Source organism: Protomyctophum bolini, assembly GCF_963924005.1.
Source record: "Protomyctophum bolini genome assembly, chromosome: 10".
NCBI lineage: Eukaryota > Metazoa > Chordata > Actinopteri > Myctophiformes > Myctophidae > Protomyctophum > Protomyctophum bolini.
Window position 1 is genome coordinate 14,790,888 of NC_137871.1, and position 22,415 is coordinate 14,813,302.

The 22,415-nt window shown below is 41.0% G+C and overlaps 1 protein-coding gene across 1 annotated transcript in view; it reads right to left on the reverse strand.

Annotated features, from left to right (window-relative positions):
• mid2 (midline 2) overlaps positions 1-22,415 on the reverse strand; it is a 156,936-nt gene that overhangs the window by 116,967 nt on the left and 17,554 nt on the right. Inside the window, exon 2 of the mRNA XM_080774732.1 lies at positions 2,427-2,492. The gene's annotated coding sequence lies outside the window, so the exon portion shown is untranslated. The remainder of the gene's footprint in view (positions 1-2,426; positions 2,493-22,415) is intronic.

Below are 22,415 nucleotides of genomic sequence, written 5' to 3' on the forward strand. Positions count from 1 at the left end.
ACCCCTGATAACGGCCACGTAAAAGTGTTTCAGCACCATAGACAGTGCCTTTATTTTATCCAGACAAAGGCAGTGTGTAATAGGCCTACTTTCCAATCAAATGCAATTCAGCCAGCTAAATTAAATGTCACAAGTTAATAATAATAAATTGAGATAATAATGAAACAATAATACAATAACATATCAATGAGTGACAGGACAGACATTTACAACAACCCTTATCACATCGCACATATGGTATTCTCTCAGGAACAGATTCTGTGCTGCGCTACCGAATCTGTCAGCAGGGCCATTCAGAACGTGTATACATTGTTGATAGTGGGAATGAAAACACAGGCACACCACAGGAAGTGGAGGGCTGAGGACGGGCCAAATGGGCCAACATCCTGTTATACACATTCTATTGAGGCCTGCCCCAGAGGCAAATTCAAAGGAAACAAACAGCAGAGGGCTCGTTCTTTTTTGCCGATGTGTTCCCAGATTGCATCACACATAGCACAACGATCAACAATTGTACTCAACTGCATGTAAATAGCTGAATGTCATTCAAATGATTTTTCAGCTGAAAACTCTGCAGCAGTGTCAGATGTCAAAAGCAGATGCAGTTGAAGATACACACTTACGTAGATGCACACTTATGTACATGCACACTTAGGTAGATGCACACTTATGTACATGCACACTTACGTAGATGCACACTTGCATACGTAGATGCACACGTTGCACACTTACGTAGATGCACACGTAGATGCACACTTACGTCTGTAAACTGCTGTAGCACAAAATGTGCATAAGAAAGCAGTCTCCAACCGCTCAATTATGTCAGAGCAATGACGCCAAGTTATGCATTGACAGGTTTTGGATACATCACCCTCACTATATGCCATGGAGTGACATGCAAGCAGACCAACGGGAATCTGAGAGACTTGAGGTTGAGAATATTAGGTGGAAAATGATTCATTCTGTGAGCAGACTGCACTCCTTTATACGCGCCCGACATGTTTCTAACATTGTCATGGCAATTTTAGACGTCAAAATACGTATACCATCCTTTCCAACAGTGCTGTAACTCTGTGAAACAAGGATTCAGCTATGTGACTGACTGGTAAATGGGAGAAATGCTCCTCCATCACACCTTCAGGCCAGGGGAGACATCTTATAATGACAGTTAGCTAGTATTGCTGTCAGGAATTGACACACACAAACACAGGCATGGGCTGGGACATTGATGAGTGATTGATTGGCGCTCACTGGACCCCCACGGAGCCTCGGGCTCCTGGGCTGCAGCTGAGCCCATGCATTAATCAGGGCCTGATCCTGACATGTATCAAGTGGAGCCTATTTTCAGAGTTATTATGTGATCGCCACCACTCAATGTCATTGAATGAATGTCTTAAAGATTAAGACAGTGATGGTCTGCCAAATGATACGAGAGCTACAATATAGTATCCATCAGCTATTTGTTACAATCACAGGCACATAAATAAAACAGCTGTTTACACAAAAGAGCCACACAACCTGAGCAACTTGTACTGTAGTATACAACAGTCAACTTCCTACTGTACTGACACACAAGTGCTCACATTGCAATATTCAAGGACAGGTGTAGGGCTGCAACCGTTAATCAAACTAATCGATGTAATCCATTAGAGAAAAAGTAGAATTATTAATAGAATCTTCTTTGAAAAAATACAAAAATACTAATAGTGAGATCCACAAGCTCAAGAGAGATGTACTGTAAGCCCTTGTCAAAAGGAGAGAAAGACAGAGCAGTGAAGCTTCAAGACAGAAGGCCGGGGAGGGGATGGAGGGGAGGGAGGGGAGGAGGACATTGAGCACCAACTGTACAGCCCAACAAGCGTATTATCTCCTGCAGTGGGAGGTCTGGTGCGGGTTGCCAGACTGCCTAGGCCAAGCCTGGCAAGGTGAGGTGGCAGTGAAACAAAACAAAACCGCTTCAGAACCTGAGAGAACAGCCACGGCTGGAACAGACAGCAGCGCTGGCAGCTGGATTGGAAGAGGACATTTGTAGGGCATCGTTTTCAGTGGATCCACTGGCTAGGGAGAATGTATTATATGCACTCACAATGTAGGGAGTATGTATTATATTATGCACTCACAATGTTGTGCGTTTGTAATTCCTTTTCCTGACCTTTTTTGCCCCTGCGCACGCACGCACACACACTAGATTCCATTTTCTTTAATAGCTCACTAATAAAACAGCTAATAATAAGGTTTAGATTGTTATGATAAATGTGCACAATGTAAAAACAGAAACAAGACAGACGTGATCTCTTCGACTGCACGGCATAGAGGACCTGACAGAGATGTGACTCTCGGCCGTGGAGGCAGAAATCACAGGCTCCTGTAACGTGGCTGAGCCCAGAGTTAAAAATAGAGCGAGATGGAGGATGTTTGAGACGTACCTGTGGGCTCTGAGGCAGCCTAGTTAGCGATGAACAGCACCAGCATGGACCATGAGGGGGCCGGACCTGGGGGGGTGGAGAGAGAGAGAGAGAGAGAGAGAGAGAGCAGTGAGTGAACCAAAATTAGGAGAGGGAAAGACAGAGTCGGACAGCAAATAACAACAAGATCAAGAGAGTGAGAGGGGATGGGAAGGGAGAGTGGGTAGGTAATAGATAAGGAGAGAAGAGCCGGGGGGCGAAGAGAGCAGAATAACAAGAAAAACTAGTCAGATTAGCATTAAACGCTGTGTTTTAGACAAAGGGAGATGATCACTTCACAGTGAGTTGGAAATGGTTGCAATCACGGGAACAGTGCATGGCACACCTGCTGAAAATGCATTCACGCATGGAGGCGTGGGTGTACAGTATACTATATGCAAACGTTCTCTCTCTCTCTCTCTAACACACAAACACACACGTGCACACCCACACACACTATTATTACAGTACTTCCATAAAAGCCTGATTGATGCCGGTGGTGTGCACCGTAAATAGCCAATCTACAAACTCGTTGCAGTGCCAGTGCAACGTGCCATGAGTTTAGATCCCCTATTTGCAGTGTGTGAAACTGTTATGTGCACAACCAGGTAAAGTTGCATCGTGTGGTATTTTGGAATCAACAATAAAAGGATTAAAAGAAAAGACCTGAATTTTTTTTGGCTAATCAACAGTTCACATTTCTTCTTAGTAGTCACCTTGTTTCGGTGAATAAAAGGTACTGGCAGGTAGATACAGTCAGATGGAGCTGCTATTGTTTGAGATTATGTAGTAGTGAACAATACCATTATTTGACCAGAACAGCTTAAATCATTAACAAACAACTTGTCCTACAGTATCATTTCCGAGGTCAAATATACAACCAAGGTCACCAGCAGAAAAAGAGATCTTGTATCTCAACAGGATTTACCAGTATAGGACTAATAACCAAATAATATCATGGTATATCCTACCACATTTTGTACCTAAAACATGTTGCCAGCAAATTCAGGTTTAAGTGTTTAAGTAATTCGTCTGAAATAATGTGTCATGATAATAAATCTGCTCATTATTCAACATCATTATTAACTAATTAACATGCATCTAATTAAGGTGTGCAAACAACATCAGCCTTAATTATGAACAAAGCGCCCTGAATGTTGCCAATGTCTTCTCCCTCGAGCTCGTTCATCTTTATTCTCCTCTCTCTCTCTCTCTCTCTCTATCTCACTGCTCTCTATTCAAGTCTTATTTACGGATTCAACTCAGTGATGGCCTAATCAGATCCAATAAGAATGACTCTGTCACTGGAGAATAAAGTAGTGTAGCAGGTCCCTCAAGAGAGATAAAGTACTTTTTAAACTACACCCAGATTATGGGCATAGCCTGTGGAGATGGAGGTCATTCAACCGTGTTATATATTTGGAGGACTGAGATATTATTGGAATAGCAAAGGCAATTTTTGTTAAATAAATTATGTGAAAAGCATCGGAGTGGCAGGGGCGGTATTGCAGTCGCTGTACCTGTACCACACTGTTATGACGAAAAGAGAGTTGAGCCAGAAGGCAAAGCTTTCTGTCTACCGAGCAATCTCCGTTCCTACTCTCACCTATGGTCATGAAGTGTGGGTCATGACCGGAAGAATAAGGTCGCGAATACAAGCGGCCAAAATGCGTTTTCTTCGACGGGTGGCTGGCATCTATCTCCCTTAGAGATATGGTGAGAAGTTCAGTCACACGAGAGAGACTCGGAGTAGAGTCGCTGCTTCTTCGCCTGGAAAGGAGCCAGTTGAGGTGGTTCGGGCATCTGGTTAGGATGCCTCTCGGGCGTCTCCCTAGGGAGGTCCTTGAGGCACGTCCCACTGGGAGGAGACCCTGAGGCATACCAAGGCGCAGTTGGAGGAAACACATTGACTCACTGGCCTTGGAACGTCTCGGGATCCCCCAGGAGGAAGTCACTAATGTTCTGGAGAGGGAGGTCTGGAGCACTCTGGTGGAGCTGTTGCCCCCGCGACCCGACTACAGATAAGCGGTTGAAGATGGATGGATGGAATGATGCAAGTGTTTAAAAATATTGTAGCTGCTGTAGTTACTTTAACAAAAACAAAAAAGTTTACATCAGGAATAGCATGCTTGCTCCTATATAGCACTTTTTGTTTGTTATGCTCATCAGCTATCTGTTCTGTGCAGATGTCTTGGTATCAGATGCATAACATTTTCCCTCATTCCACTTAAACTCATCAAATTTCATGTTCATGTTATGCTTATTTAATGTGGATATGGATAGAGGAACAACAGTTACTGTATTGTCAAAAATGGAAGCGTCCATCTCCGAGGATCTGCTACTGTGATAAAGTGTTGGATTGGAGCATAGAGAATGTTCTTTATGGCTCTGAGCGTGCACGTAATCAATTAGTAGTTCCTAATGGAAAATGCACTGGCATTGTTGTTAAAAAAAAAAAAAAAACACAGTACACGAGAGAAAGCAAAGGACATAATATCCTCTTCATAATTGAAATGGCATGGATATGTCCAGGTATTCAGTGATAAAATACTGGTTGAGTTGACAAACGAAGATGGGAAAATCAGGAATTAGTCTTGTGCATTTCGTTTTATTATTATTATTATTATTATTATTATTACCCTTATTATTATTATTATTATTATTATTATTATACTGTGCCCTTACTGTGAATCTTTCATAAATGGTGGGTGAGTGACACAACATCCTAATTTGAGATAAATGTAACCAGAAGGGAGGTAAGGCCTCCCTTCTGTGCACTCGGGACCACTATTGTCAGCTGACAGTCCAACTTAACAGTTCAATCATCCAAGAGGAAACTGCTCCGCTTTACACTTGCATTGGAACATTTGCCCGACTCTGAATAGAAACAGGTGTTGTGCTGAACGTCACGGGTCAGCGCACTCGAGTCGTACATCGTACAGAGTGGCACTCCAAAACAGCACCAGGCTCGTCAGAAACCTGCTGACACCATGCAGGGAAAGCTTCCTCTATCCCTCTCCGTTTTCCTCCGGTCATCGTCCCCATGCAGTCATTTATACCAACAACGTCATATGACTGCTGTCTATACTTTTACTATACTATTTCCTGTGGGAGCAAGAACGGAAGAAAAGACTGGAAAACAATCAGAGAAAATAAGGCTATCCATAAATAGAATTGATGGATTCAATACCCACCACCCTGAGCATAAATGTGTTCAAGGCCCGGGCCGGCCTAGCGGTCTGGGCACCTAGGCTGCTAATCCAGCCTGATAGCGTTTAGATTCGCGAATACTATAGCTTCCATTATATAGCTGATAACTTTTCAGGAATAGAAAGCCTGCTGTTTTTATTTGTTTGGGTTCCCCATCGATGATGTCACTGGAAGATGGGTTTCTGAACTGCCCACATGCCTTCCTATGAGACACAGACTGAGTAGAAAAACATTGTGCTATTTTATCTATTTGAACATTATAATATAACCAATTATATGAAGATAGGTTGAAAAGTGGTGAAGTCGTCCTTTAATAATCAGTTTAGTTATGAACAGTATCATGCACACATTTAAATTCAATGTGAAAGCTTGTCTTTGTTGCATATTATTGAAATAAAATGATATGTTTTAGACAAAATCCTGCATTTAGTTTTCAGTTACTAATTTTGCGTGGCAGTATTCTTCTTCTTAATTGACTGCTGGGTTAACATACAGTATTAAGTAATTGGATGTCTGTGGGGGGGGGGGGGGTCATCTTTAATTTCATTACCTTATCGTGTGGCCTAAATTAAGTGCATGGGCTAATTGAATAATCAAATGAGATTAATCAATTATGAAAGCCCTAGTTGGCTCCGATATGAGCACACTGATAGTCATATACTATATCGTCGCTGTTGGGTGGAAACCATGTCTAAAACCGGGAGTTGAAACAAAAAAAGTGTAGGAACAAGTTTTTTGATTATTTAATTGTTTGTTCCAAGAGAGTGTGATATGGCCTAAATTATTAACCTAAAATATTAACTACTTACAGTACTTACTTATTAACCTCTGATATTGTGCTCTGGTTTATTGGAACAGCAATCTGTTCATTATGTTCTCTTCACATTTTGTGAATAATAAAGCCTAATTTTGCAACTTCGTTAACCGTTCCATAACAATGTTTTTGTTCAATGAGGAGGGAAATGTCATTTTGACTATGTGTTTCCTTAATTTTTTTAGACTAGTCATGTAGTCTGTTACAAGATATAGTTTTTAAACATCCAAAATAGGATTGACATTTTTAGCTTGCAGCCCCTGGACTTTTGGTATTTTGCTGAGTGGCCCCTGAGCCATCTTAGGTTGATCTGACTCGTCCTGATGTAGATGAAAGCTGAGTGATGTGGCTGTGCAGTAATGGTGCTACTGGATAGAGATCCTGTGATCTTGTGCTCTTTCCTTCAATTGTGTTGTTTCCCACTCACATTCTTTCACATTTTCTCTCATTCTTTTCTCTCGTTCTCCCAGTGGGCAGCTCTGCTGGGGTTATCAGGGTTATCAGGGTTGCCCAAAGGTCTGACAGAGTTTAAACTCCAAATTGGTCTCAGAGTTATATTCCTTTCCAATTTAGCCAGTGTTGATTATGCAGAAATCAATCAAAAGTCTACAGTATAGCATATTTTGAAGCAAAAACTACTCTTCCATACAGATTCCCTTCTGAATGGAATCTGTATGGAAATTGATACAAAGTCAATCAAAACACAAGCACACAAAGATTATTCAGGGGAAATCAGGGTTATATCTTTAACTAATACTGTAGATCAGAGCGAGATCAAAACTCGTACACATAAGTGACAGCATTAGGACGTACAGTACAGCTTAATGACTTTTGATCATCGACACCGCCTGTGTACGGTGTGTGTGTATAACACGGTGGACAAGACTGATGAATAGTCCACAACATTCAATTATCCTGTCTGTTAAGAGTTTGCTGGTGCACTCAGTCAACCCTTCTGTGAGGCATCCCTGTATTTTCCACTCACAGTGTCAATAAACTGTCAAGATTTTGACAGAACATAACAAATGCTGCCAACAGTAATCTTCTTCTCACATAAGTTAGACAAAGCATGGCATGAGGCCCAAAGAAACCAATCGATTTTGTATCTTTCTCTAAGCCAACATGGTTTCAAAAGATATTTACGACTGAAGCCAATATCAGAACAGAAACGTTTGTTGAAAAAGTAGAAGATTGGTGCAACTTTTCGAGTTCTCGGCTTGACCATTTTATGAGAGGGCGTTGGTTCCCTCTTCCAGAATTAGCTCGGCTCACACAAGCACTCTCATTATCAGCCAAACCACACCACACAGGAGCCACTTTGTATCGCCTGGAAAACTCACACACATCCCCGCCACATTTCCTGCCATGATCTCACTCACACAACAGAACACAAATGCTGTACGTCAACCACCAGCATTTCTTTCCCAGCATGAGGCAAGTGGTAACACCCCTTTCTTAAACATGGCTAAGCTCCTTTTTTTCTATTTAATGTGCCTCTGAAGGCTTGTAACCACAACCAGCAACCAACCATTGTGTTTCAAAGGTGCTGCTCGATGTGTTTGTAGTGTTAGATGGATTTGCAGTTTGACATTCACACTAAGTTACATTACAAGTTCAGCATTGTGAAATTAATGGGAGACATTCAATGCACCTGGATGGTATGCACGTGTCTCATAACCAACCATCTCTGTAATGGGAGTTCAGCGCAGCCTGAATTTTAGGTCCTCATGTGTAGACTGTTCAATAAGGCTGAACCTCTCACCTTAATGACTGTCGACTTTTTTTCTTCAGTCTGATGCACTTTTAATTATCAGCTCCAAGGCGCTCTGCGGAATCTGCACCCAGAGGACAGGGCTGCGGCTGCTCATTTTTCTAAAGTAAAACCTCCAAAGACATTGCTTGAGTCAGCCACATGGCAGCAGAACTGCATTAACCCTTTCATTAAAACGTCTTCGAGGTCAGCCGGAGCCTTTGTAGCAGTGGTTCTCAAACGTTTTGATTTCAAGGACCACCGTAACTCTGAGAGTATAAGGGTCCATTTGGTTCAATGTTTACACTCTTCACCTGTAAGGGTCCACTTGTAGGAACCCCCCTCAGGGAACCCAGAGGGTCACTTGACCCCACTATGAGAAGTACTGCTACAGTATACTATATACGTAGTGTCTAGGAGGACCATTAAGCTTCAATGCTGCCAGCTTTGTAAGAATGACATGAGCATCGATGAAAGCCAGGGCACTGTGTACTGTGTACATGGCAATAATAATAACATTTTAACTTAAATTTGTGGATTTATCTCTGTTAGGGTGTTATGCAAACATCTATAATGCTGACCATGAGAAATTGTCTGGAACAGCAGCATTTGGTGTGAAATTGGTTCAATAAATCTAGTATGGATTCTCTCCCAAGTGAGGCTGTATCACTTGAACATGGCTATACAGTAGCAACAGTATGTCCTAATAATAATAATAATAATAATAATAATAATAATAATAATACATGTGACAGATCTTATGAGAAACTGATGCTTTATTCATGTGTAGAGAGGCTCGGCAGAGCAAACCAGATGCCTAATCAAGCTTGCACAAATAGAGCTTTGTGTACACTCAATCACAGTGTGCCTTGTGCCTATTTCTGGGGTGCCCCAGAATGCACAGCAACAATGGTTTGTTACCAAGCAGCTGTTCTCTCCCCACTGGAACCCCTGCTGGGGCGTTGCTAATGTAGGGAAGGCTACAATTACTTAAATACGTTTCTGAACAAAGCATCAGAGGATGCTTTGTCACATCACATGGCATGGAACCACATAGACGTTCACTCTCAGTGAATTCCCAAATGGCATTCTTTACAAATGTTATTATTACAAGCTCTGGTCCATAGCTCTAATACCTTCATTAGAGCTATGTTACTCTTCTCTTCCAGCGCTCGCATGAAATGCAGACCAGCTAGCCTCTCGTCTGTAGTGAAAATCTAAAGAAAGTTTTTGCTACTCACCAATACAAATGTGGCTTGTGTCATTAGAAAGCCTACTTTCCTTAGTGGACGCACTCTGAGCCCCCCACCACACCGTCACACGTATAAAATGCACTTTTTGGCCAGAAAGAGATTTTTCTTTACCTGAAGAAAAATACTTTTAGTTACTCCGCTGCACCCTCTACTGATATTGCAGAGAAAACCTCATAGACAAGATTTTTTCCTTCCGGTGAAAAAGAAAATCCCTTTCTGGCCAAAAAGTGCAATGTATACGTGTAGTGGGGGGCTCATAGTGCATCCACTAAGGAAAGTGGGATTTCTAATAACACAAATACATTCTTTATATTTTCTCTACAGACGAGAGGCTGGTCATAAGAGTAACATAGCTCTACTGAATGATCTATGGACCAGAGCTATCTTATTACAGAATTTGTGAGTTTCATGGTAGATTTCAATCAAGTGACCATTATTTGGAGAAAACGTAGGCAGCACTCATTTGTTCATCTGGCACATGCAGGTGGCTAATCCCTTCATTAGTGTTGAAATGAAGGCATTCATTCCTTGGCATATGTGTGTGATCATAACCTACAATTTCAGGACAGGCAGATTACCAGGTGAACATAATTACCGACCATTGTTATGTCACAAAAGAATCACATTCACAATCAGTCAATGCTGTAGCCTACATTATAACTCCAAACATTTCATCTGAAGCAAATCCACCAACCATTTAGACATAAGGAACAACATTAAAAATAGCATTCACAATATACTCTATTTGGAAACAGCTACTGTATGGCTGTCATTGTGGGCCTCATGTTCCTCATCGTTCAGTTCTAACCAATTGGCAAAAAAAAACTATAACATTTAAACATTTACAAGGGGTCAGTATAAATATACAAAGTTAACCAAGCCACATGCTATTTGGTAGGATGATGTTTTGAATCATTTTCCTTATTCCTTACAAATATATTACAGCTGGAATAAAATTTCAGTTATTATTTTGATGTTAATTAGATTTTAATGGCAGGAAGTGGTTGCACTGCTACCCTAATGTCACTTCACTTGATTCATAAAGGGATAGTATTACATGCATTCATGTAATACTATCATACACAATAATAATATGTTCAAATACAATTTAGATCCCCAGTTTTGTGACCATGTTCACAGAAAGTGGCATGGTCTGGTGTCACGTCTACCTGTCTACTGCGACCTCTGTGCTCATTAATCCTCAGATGTTTGACCTGTGTAGTATTTCATACACTGACATTAAAACATTACATAAATGACATGGGTCATGTTGCAGCCGATTGGTGATCTGATTGTGTACGCCTGTGTGTCCTTGAATTTGACAGTGTTATTCATCATAATTTACCACCATGTGACATGAGGTGCATGATCTACAGGCGAACCTTCCCAAAATGAATGCCATAAAGGGCTACCTCCATTGGTTCAATATTTCTTTTAACCAACACACAGACGTATTAAAGGGTGTTCAATAGCATTGATTTATGAAGAAAAATAATAATAATCAAAACCTCAATAATGGAGTTAGGTGGTTTCTTCCAGACAGCAATCTATACATGTAAAGTTGTAAATAAAGTCTTCACCAAATTTGTACATGAAGAGGCTCATATTGTTCGCAAAAACAAATATTTTTTTATTAAGTATAATCTGCATTAGGTAACTAATGAAACCATTAGGGATGTCTGCTCCGCTCCTTTGTTTAAGACAGAAAGAGCAGCTGAAGGGAACAGTATACCTCTTCACAGATACACGCATAGCCAGAATGCAATGTGCTAACATTAACTCAGCTCTGCTACATTATTAATATGTTTCTTGTTTCTAAAGAAAATCTAATAGTCCTTGTTCTTTTTTGGATGTTCTAAAGAGACTGCTTTGTGCAGTAAAATAAATTATTCCACTATGAAAGCTCCACTATGAAAAGAAAATACACTAGGCCTTGAACTGTATGTACATTGTAAATGTAAAGCATACCACTTGGAAGGAGATGTGCTGAGCACGTATGAAGATTGAAGATGAGTCGTATTCAGGTCAACGTGCCTTATAGAATGGACAGATGTTAGAGAGAATGAATGGCACGAATGATGAGCAAAGACAAGACTGAAGCAGGGAATAGAGTCTAAACCAGCCTACTTCAAATAGAGAACCCGGCCAAGTGAATGGAATGAGTTTGGGAAATGTGTGCCGTCTGCCGTCTCGTTTTTTCATTACACTGGTCTCCCCCTTTGGCCATCTCCTCTCATCCCACTAGTACTGCAGTGCCTCCTTCAGCTCCTGGTCTGTTCTGTTCTGCCTTCCTCTGTGCCATCTGAATATTTGATTCATATCCTGATTCATATCCTGATGTTGTTTTACAGATCTATCTCATCTACCAGACTCAGATAGTCATTGATTTGTTGTTGTGAAGAGCCAGGCATTGACTGTTTCAACAGAAAGGAAGCACCAATCAAGCCACCCTCACTGGGTAAAGACTATAGTGAATTCAATTAATAATGCAATATCAGCTTGTCAGATTGTATCAATCTTTAAAGGCGCAGTTCAATGCAGAAACAAGATTGTGGCCAGAGCTGCATTAGTGTCTATATATTCTATTGGTTTCAAAACACAATTTCACTGTGAGTTGATTGGGTTCATAAGCTCAATACTACTTTTAAATTCATTATGAAACTCTCAATTTACTTTGCTCAAAACATTAAAAAAAACTGAGCAGTATTTGTGTATGAAGTCTGAGAAGCTGTGAGGAGATATCACTTTTTTATTATCAAATCCAGTGACTGACACTTTGGTGAAGTAATTAAATATATTAAATATATGTCCAGATTCTGACGAAGCATGCAAGAACATCAAAACAACTGTCTGGTGGACTTAGTTTCATCCACTTTGTCTTGTCAGGAGAGAGAGACAGCAAAAATGTGGGTTGCGAGAAGCAGGCAGACCTTTACAACCTTCCCAAATTCCCAGAGGAGATACCCCACACTATATCATCCTCTGGTCTTAAGGTACCAAGCAGGTGGGTCTTATTGAGCTTACAGTATCCGGGGCAGAAAGGATGAAGGAGGCACATGAGCACAAGCTTAAGAAATGTCAAGCCCTCATATTTGAGGGTCTGGAACCTGGTGGTGCAATTTTGCTGCAGGACAGTCGCTCAGGTAGCTCTTGGACTGCTTGAGATTGACTGAAGGTCTGACTTAGGAGTATCTGGTAGCCAACGTAAGTACGTAAATTCTAAACAAAGCTACAAGGTGCTGAACAATTGACACAGTATAAACAATCGAGGCAAGTTAAAAACAAGGAACATATCACACAGTTGTAATAATATAATACAGTAATGCAATGAGCAGAACAAAAACAAATTAGAACAAAAACATAGGGCTATAAAAATGAATCATGTAAGTGGTACATGGGAGAAATGTTTACGGTCTCTTAAAACCGTCAACTGACTCAGCATTTTTCAACGCCAGGGGAAAGGCATTCCATAGGGTAGGTCGGGTTCCCCAATTAGTTTTCCTCAAGGGCCATATTTTGACTAGGGTACCAGGCTGGGGGCCGAGTCGGCACGCGCGAGGTCGAGGTCTTAAAACTTTATTTATTTTTCCCCCAATAGGCGGCCACAAGGGGCCGCCTATTGGGGAACCCTGAGCTACCACAGCGAATGCCCGGTCACCCTTTGTTTTAAACTTGGTCCCTGGTATTTATAGAAGACCTTTGTTGGAGGACCTGTGAGGTCTAACATTGCAGGTCTTAGGAGGCAGTAGTAGGTCAACGATATACAGCGGGCCAGCCCATGTAAAGCTTTATAAGTAATTAAAAGTATATTTAAATCAATTCTGGCCTTAATAGGAAGCCAGTGCAGTGCGGCTAATACTGGAGTTATATGTGCACTGCCGTTTATGTTGGCGAGGATTCTGGCTGCGGAGTTTTTAACTATTGATAAAAAGAGAGATAAAAAAGAGAAGGATCTGGGCACACAAAGTAAACAAATGAGGAACGCCTTTATTAAATTAAAAGGGCAACTGCCAACATGTTTCGACCTAACAGGTCTTCATCAGGGCAAGAATGAAGGACAACGTCAAACATACTCGTCATTACATAGCAACAGGAAACACAGCTTTGCAATGAGATAATTAGCAGTGTCAGAGGCATGTGAGTGCCCATTGGTTAATACAGCCGTAATAACATGGACATGCCATTAGGCACTCAATCAACAGCTGACGCCACACATGTGTGTGACAGCCAGAGGAATATACAAGCAAAAGCTACCACATATTCAACAGAAGGAAAAGAACACTTTTTATTATAGATCATAAAAAACAATAGTAAACAATAAACAAAGTAGAAAACGAAAAAACTAAAGAAAACACATAAAATCAATATCTTCATTAAGGCCAGGAGGGGTGAGAGCGTCTAAGGAAAGTAGAGTTTTTATAGTTGAAGCCGGATAGTGATGAACGGCTCAGAGTGGTGTAGAGTCTATTGCAATAGTCCAGACAGGAGGATATGATTTTTTTTTTCAGGTCTTGAGGTGAGAGAATAGACTTAAATTTAACAATATTGCGAAGATGATAGAAGCAGGACTGAGTAATCTTCTTAACGTGGAACTCAAGGTTCATGTAGTTGTAAAAAATAAAAACACCTAGGTTCTTTGCTACTGGTTTAACATTGATGCGAGTGGACCATGGGACAGCTGAATTTCGTTTGAAGTAATCGCTGGGCCTATAATGAGTATTTCAGTTTTATCAGGGTTAAGTTGTAAAAAATGGTGTGCCATCCAGAGGCGTCATCCCAGGGGATCAGGATAAAGCAGAATAAGTATTGGAAAAGCCAATGTAATGGCTAATAACATCATAGAGTTTGATTTTATTTTATTTTATTAAGGATCGCCATTAGCTGGTGCCATGGTAACCAGCTACAGTAGTCTTCCTGGGATCCACATAAAAGACATACAAATACAATTACAAATACAAAATTAGTAAATGTCAGTACTCAAACACAATACAGATAGAAAACTTGAATTAACAAATAAAAATAACTGAAGTTACATGATTACAAGAAGTTAAAAAGCAAAGTAAACAAAAATACAAAAAGTTAATTTACTGAAAATGCATCAGATGTTTCGAGGCAGGTTATTCCAAAGAGACAATGATCTATGAATAAAATCTCTCTTTAAGCATTGGTTTTGGGGCCAGGTAATACAAGCTGACCATTACTGGAACCTATGGCGGCTGTGGCTCAGGAGGTAGAGCAGGTCATCCAATGATCCCTGGGTCGGTGGTTTGAATCCCGGCTCCTCCTGTCCACATGTGAAAGTGTCCTTGGGCAAGACACTGAACCCTACATTGCCTCCAATTAGTTGGTCGGTGTGAGCGTGCCACCATTGGTGGTTCTAAAGTGTAAATGCAAACCATAACATTTAAGTTTCTCAACCAGCTCCCGCTAGCCTAGTTATCTTAGCTTTAAGCCAGTCATCAGTCATTTGTATCAAAGCAGTAGAAGTAGAAGGGCCAGCTCTGTAGACAGACATGTTGAGAGTTGAGATGGGAATGTCAGGGGAAGAACCAGGATGCCGTTCCTGTTGCAGAGCATACGTATCTATGTATCTTCCCCCCTCTCTCTCTCTCTCTCTCTCTCTCTCTCATACTTCATTTTTACGATTAAATTCAGCTTCCTATAGCTTTTGAAATACATGTCTGAGGAAGGCTAAATATATACAAATTCAAATGCAGTATTAAGTAGTGAGGGACAGGTTCCTGAGTCAGGGAAGATGAGCTGTATTCTTAGAATCATAATATCACTTCTTATTGCATTACTGAGCTGTTGCTCTGGCTTTGATGTTCAGATGATGGCCCTGCATGGCCAGAAAAGAAAATAAATAAATCTGTATTCTAAAAATGGGGCCTAAAATCCGCAAGGCGCATGGAAACAGCACCACCATAATCCTACAGGTAATCCTTTACATTTGATCACCATGCATGAATATGAATTCTGTACTGTAGGTCCTTGAAAAATCCCCAAATTATTCCAACGCCGGGCAGAGAGGGAGTGTTTAGACCATTTGCCACACTTCCCTCTGAAACATGATTATTCAAGCTAACTATTCAAATGACTTACCCCAAGTGTCAGCATAACTGGTAGTAGTGTGAAACTGAATTGTGTGCACATTCACAGTCACCAGTGTTGATTTCGTTGACTAAAACTATGACAAAGAATGCTCGTCACTGACGAAAACTAAATGGAAACGATGGATATTGACAATTTTGTCAACAAATAAAAACTAGACTAAAATGTAGTAAGGGACTAGTGGACAAGAGATCCAGTATCAGTTTTTACACTTGGTTGCATGCTGACAATAGCAGATCTACAAACTCACAACGCATCTTGTAAAATCAGTCTTAAGATGGCATCAAGGCCCACCAAAATACATTTTAGTCGACTAAATCAACTGTAGATTTAGTCGACTAAAATCGTAACATTCCAGGTGACTGAAACTAAAATCAAACTTAGCTGTCAAAATGAACACTGACAGTCACTCAGCAAGGTTTTATAGGAGGGGGATCACAAAAGAGACAGAAAAGACATCAGGTGAGAGAGGGGGTATTGCAGCACCCGGCCAAGGAGAAGATTACAAGCGAAGGTAGCATGTTGTTGGGCTGATTCCATTGTCATTTTGGCCCTTAATTCTTGGGCACGCAGCCTGTGTAGGGTTCAGAAAGATTCATGGAGCCTGGTAGAGGCTGGGGAGTGGTCATGCTTCTTAACACAATAGGGCTAAAATAATGTCTAGAGATGGGGCTGTTGCAACAGAGCACAAACCTGAATATGCTGCTGGTAACTGTGCTGGCAGTAGTGGGGGATAGAGGTCCGAATGTGTGAGTGATTATTGCTTTAGAGGATATTTTGCAGAAAATCAATGCCATTTGCAAAAGTATAAAGTGGAGTAAATGTACATGTACGTATTACAGTATGTGCGTAAAACGACAGAATGAGTACAGTAGAGCCCAGACCTCCACCAAGATGTCCAGTCCACTTGTCCGTGCTTCTGCTACCATTTCCCAACAATAGAACCAATAGAACTTTGTGATACATTAGCCTTCACATTACTGACACACTGGGGCCTCTGGAGCTTTACAACAAAACAGTGTGACTCTTTGACGAGTTCTTCCTGGACCAGTGTGTGTGTGTGTGTGTGTGTGTGTGTGTGTGTGTGTGTGTGTGTGTGTGTGTGTGTGTGTGAATGCCTAAACTAAAGTCTAAAGAGGGTACAAGTAGTGAACTGCAAAATAATTAATTTCATGTACGTATTTATTTATTTATTGTATTTGCCAAGCACACATTAATCATATGTATAGGCCATCGGTACTAGACATCAGTGTAAATGTGCCAAAATTAGCACAATATTTGTTAAATTTGATCAGTATTTCATATTCAATAGCAGTAGCTAGTGGACATAACATACTACTATCACTATTGCCCCCACGATTTTCTGTGTTATTGCATCTTAAGGTTCTGTACATTTTGCATCCGTAAACTTTCAGACAATGTGCAGAAAGACGGATGAAATGAACGCAGAATATATATAGGGAGCGGATCCGTCCCTATCCATATCCATATTTAATGTCGACTATTAAGGACAGAAATAACAGGGGTCAGTTATTTTTAACTATAGTGGCCCATTTTTAGCTGATGTTAAGTTTGAAATTAACCTGATAGCATTGGGATCCCTGGCATTACAGTCTGAAGTTAAGAGAGAAGGTGAAAGTTAACATCCACACTTTAATGGAATTCAATAGTTTGGTCTTGATTGGTGAACATCATTAGCAAGTCTCTCCTGAGGATAGAAAAAAAGCACCAAGACTGTTTTCTATGATGTTATCAGGAAGGAGTGCCGCATGCCTAATTTATACCTCACAGAAAGTAGCAAGTAGTAGCAAGTAAGCAAGTAAGTATAGCCTACAGTATAAGTCAGGCCTTGTGCTGTTTTAACAATGGATTAACAATGGATGACCGACATAGGACTTTGTAGGCAAGGTGGCAGTAATTCGCTATAGGACACAACATCCAGTTGTGATCCAGTGCCACCTCCAACACATCCATGCCCAGACTGCCCCTGGCTCTGCCACACACATCTTGGATTCCACAGTCACCAGCAGGCACACAGACGGAGAGTCCAGTTAGCTCGCGCAAAAGGAGAACAAATGAATGGATCCTCGTTTTTGAGGCTGCAATGATGATGATGATTGAGCATCATTGACACCATAAATTACACACCTGATTCTGAGATTTTTTTGCGGAAAACCGTGTCGATCTTTTTAATACAGTGTTTGTTTTGTCTGGTCTATCTAGTAGCAGTCTATAAATGGTGGTATTTAATATTTATTATATAGAGATTAATGATTTAACTACTGATCATCTATTTGGGTAGCGGGATGATCCTCTATCTTTGGCCATGGTGAATTGATCTGGCATAATGACACACAATAAGGCCCTTCAATGTATGTTTGGTCTGGGATTATGATTCATATTTAATTTCAGGGTTGAAAGATTGCCTCAGGCGAAACTTATTAAAACAATTATGTTGTTGGAAAGCCTTAATATGTTATTATGGGAGGCAGATTGATAGTTTCTCAAGCGGTTGGTCATCAATCTTTGAGCATATTTTCATTTGGTGGACAGTTTTGACTTTAGTAGTGGCCATAAATACTGGAAGAGTTTTTCCTCTTGTTGTCGGGGTATTTTCCAAGTACATTTTGCACATACCTAGAATTCGTCCTCGCCATGTATCTATCCTAACTACGAGCAGGGAGCAGTTAGGAGATAAGAGTCTTCCTCAGGGACACTTTGACACTCAAACTGGATGAGCCGAGGGTCAAACCGGTGACCTTGCAATTCCCAGACGGCCTCTAGCCAATCAGCTACATGGCCACGAAGGACTGGATAAATATAATTTATCTAACAGCTGTATTCAGTGGTGGAAAGGTACTCAAGTACAATTTTACTGGAGTATTTCCAGTTTTCTGAACTTTTACTTCTAGTCCACTAAATCTCAGAGGAAAATATTGGACTTTTTCTCCACTATTTGAAAACTAGAATACTAGTATTTTTAATATTATTACAAAACCACTTACCTTACAGTTCATACTTACGGCTAATTTAAAATAGCAGAGCTACAAGCTCACAATGCGTTGCGATGCGAGTGCGACACATTGTGAGCTTGTAGATCGGCTATATTTGTATGCAGATTGAACTTGTGAAATGGGACATTCTACAAATGTGATTACTTTTTGTTTTGGTACTTTAAGTATATATACTTTTGTACTTTTTAAATACCAGATGTCACTTTTTCCACCACTGGCTGTACCAATATTGTGCATTATGCAGCAATAATAAAGTACACAAGGCTGATAGATATTCAATTTCTTCAAGCAATACTTAAATTCACTGTCTATTAGTTAGATACGGGTGTTGTAAGTTGGCTAGATATGATCATGATTGCGTTGTGAATTATAGATCTGCTATTTCTTTGCCAAATACTATGGTATTTTCGACACATTTGCCTAGTATTATGACATGCCCAGAATAGGGTAGCCTCTGTACCCAGGCTTTTATTTTCATTCGCATTCGGCTCAAAAGGAAAAGCCTGGGCTAGGAGTGGGAGTGAACTAGGCCTACAGTGCAGACTAGGGCCATCGCTCTTGGGGACGTCAGTGTTGTCCGCTGTTTTCTACCAGGGAGGGAAGTGGCGGAGGGGCGGCGGCGCGTGCTCAGATCAGTGAACCAACAGGATCCCAGTGGCCCTCTATACCAGAAATCACACCGGCTGGGCCAGGCTCAAGTGGTTAAAAGACCATCTCAATTTAGAGGTTTCAGTGATTTGGGCAAACATCATGCTGATCTGTTAGTGAGTGGGACAAGATGGACTATGGGTTCTAATCTCCACCACCTAGAATCTAATGTGAAGACTGATGTAATCTTTAGGAGCCCTGGCAGAAACCAAAACTGAGTTTACAATGAGATGACTGCACTCTACTACATCTCCATGGCCCACCTTCATAAAATGCAAAACATATTGCCATGACATGACTGAAACTAGAAACATGAGATTCACCAGCCACACAGTACCTGGTTCCCATGAGTCAAACCAAGGACAAAAAGCCCCGAGCGAGACGGTCACAATGAAACCCATAACTCCCACGACCACATTTTCAATGCATTCGCTTCTGACGAGCTGGGCATGAAACATGGCCTTTGTGCAGATTTCAGAACAAAGTTTGAGAGAGAACAGTGGCATAATATGTGGTATTCCCCTTGGGTCAAAGGATGTCACGCATGCACACGATGCGTGGACATTGGACACACATGCACGCATACATATGTATACACACACACGCATGCAAACATACACACACACACACACACACTCACACACACACACACACACACACACACACACACACACACACACACACACACACACACACACACACACACACTTTCCTGTTCTCTCGTGACAAAATATGCTTTGTTCATATTCTTTGAGGGAACACTGGAGATGGTGCTGATGCTGTGAATAAACAGACTGTCCCTCATAGCAGGCATGAGGGGAGCTGGCAAACACCCCAAGCTTGAGATCTTACACTACATCACATTATCAAAGAGCCTTTGCCTTTTTTGAAAAGGGCTCTGGTGGCTACTACACCCTTCATGAAATATAGCAGATACACAATGCACAAGTGCACAATGCTTGTTTAAGTGTGTCAGTCTGATCTAGTGCACGCACGCACACACAGTTTACTGTAGGTCTTAAAAATATCTGTCTCAATGGAATTATATCAAAGCAAATGGACAGTTCCAAATATTTAAGCCATAAAGAAATATTGAGAGGGTCTTTCAGAAATGGAAATTAATATTTGATTCAATGCCTGCTGCATATTAGAAAGACTTGTCATGTAAGCTCCGTTATGGAGTGACTATATTATCCAAAATCAACTGTCTGCTCACTATGAGCTAAATGCTTAAAGTGAAACATGAAATGGTGTACAGTCTCCTAAATGGAATGCAGGTGAATAGCAACATATTCCCTCTGCATAATAATAATCGCCTTCAGAAAAGGCCTTCCTTTAGTCCAGCCAGATACGGTTAATCTCAACATGCTGTATGAAATATCGGTGTATGAAATGCCGGAACCATTATTCACCATCAATATTGATAATCGCTCTGCTTCATCTCTTAGCCACACTTGGCATTCGCATCACAGAATGGAATAATGGTACCGACAGTGCCTCTGCTGTGGGCATAATGGCCCCACCTTACGTCAGCTCACTGGCATCTTAATAGGAGCTATAAGTCCATGAAAGTGCATGTGCCCGTGGGGTGCAAAACTACGATTACACTACTGTAAGCAAAGGCCTGCACTTCTTGTATCCCTCAGGCGATGAATAGTTCACAGTTTGATGACACATTAATGATCCGCCACTCGGCTCAGTTAGAAAACACTTCAGATCAATCAATCAGGGTTCATAGTAATGCCGGCTTGTGGTGGACATTTTTGTCCACTTCAATAATAGATCGTATATGTCACATTCTAGAACAGCAAATAAAACATCCATGATACACCTCAAAGTACCTATGAAATAAATACAACATATCACCAAAGTGCTAATCTTTTATGGCAGGGCAAATACCCAATGTACAAAATATAAACAGAAATAATAAATATATAGACTGTTGGACTGTACATCTAAGATGATCCTTTTGAAACTTCTCAAAGGAACTTTCAAAGCCAATTTTTGTCTGGACTGTATAAGTCATTCCACGACCAGGGGCCAAAGAAAGCCAGACATGTTTTACCCCCCTCGGATTTGAATGCTGGTACTACACACCGTAGCCAAGCATTTGACCTGAGGTTTAGACCATACATAAAGATAGAGAGCTCTACACATTCACAACTAAATTGAGAAAGTGCAGTCAATCCTTTTTTCTAGGAACACACAAATCATTTGCTGTTGATAGACTGTTGACAGACTGACATTCCCTGCAGGCCCCTGAACTCCTCTTTACCAACAATTGCAATATACATATACATATATATATATATATATATATATATATATATATATATATATATATATATATATATATATATACAAAACCCTTTAATTAATTTCTCATGACGGGTAGGCTTGTCTTGAGGCGTTTGATATAACGATATAATGTGTTTCATTTTTTTAACCGCTCCGGTTGCTGTGCACTGTTGCTAAGGCCCCGCCCGCACTGTTTGTGTTAACCCAACCACATTAGCTTCTGTTTTAGTTGGGGCCTTTGCACGCTTTTTTCTCTGAAACTAATGCGTTGTCTGTGGTGTTGAACAGATCGGCGATGTTCGGAGATCTTTTCTGATTATCCGGTGAGCGCAAAGAGAACATTGGCATCTTCTAGAGCAAGGACGATTTTGTCTCTGTAGCATTGATGCCATGCTTTAGCATCCAAGATGCCAGCAGGCGGCACTCATTATGTTAATATGTTGAAATCTTAAACCATCCATCTGCTGCCATAGTTCTCTGACCTCTGGATTCCAAAAATATTTTCAGCTGTCAGACAGTTGCAGTTCATTCAGAATGCAGCTGCTAGATTTCTGACAAGAGTATGAGTTGGTGGCACGGTAGTAAATTACCTGCCCAACATCGCAGAGGTTGGGGGTTTGAAGCATCTACACGAAGGCCATTGGCCCGTGTTTTCGGGGATGGAAGCCAGGCAGGGGTGGTGATATTTATCACCGAGGCCTGGGCCGGCACCTGTCAGCAGGGGGCAGTAGCACGGAGGCTGAGGCTCGCGAGCCGCAGCGCGTTGTGAACTTGTAGATCGGCATTTTTTGGCTAATGTTACCCCCAGAATATGGATGCTGAGGTTCAATTGGTTAAACTGGCACGACTAGTTTCTGCAATCTGTACAAAGAC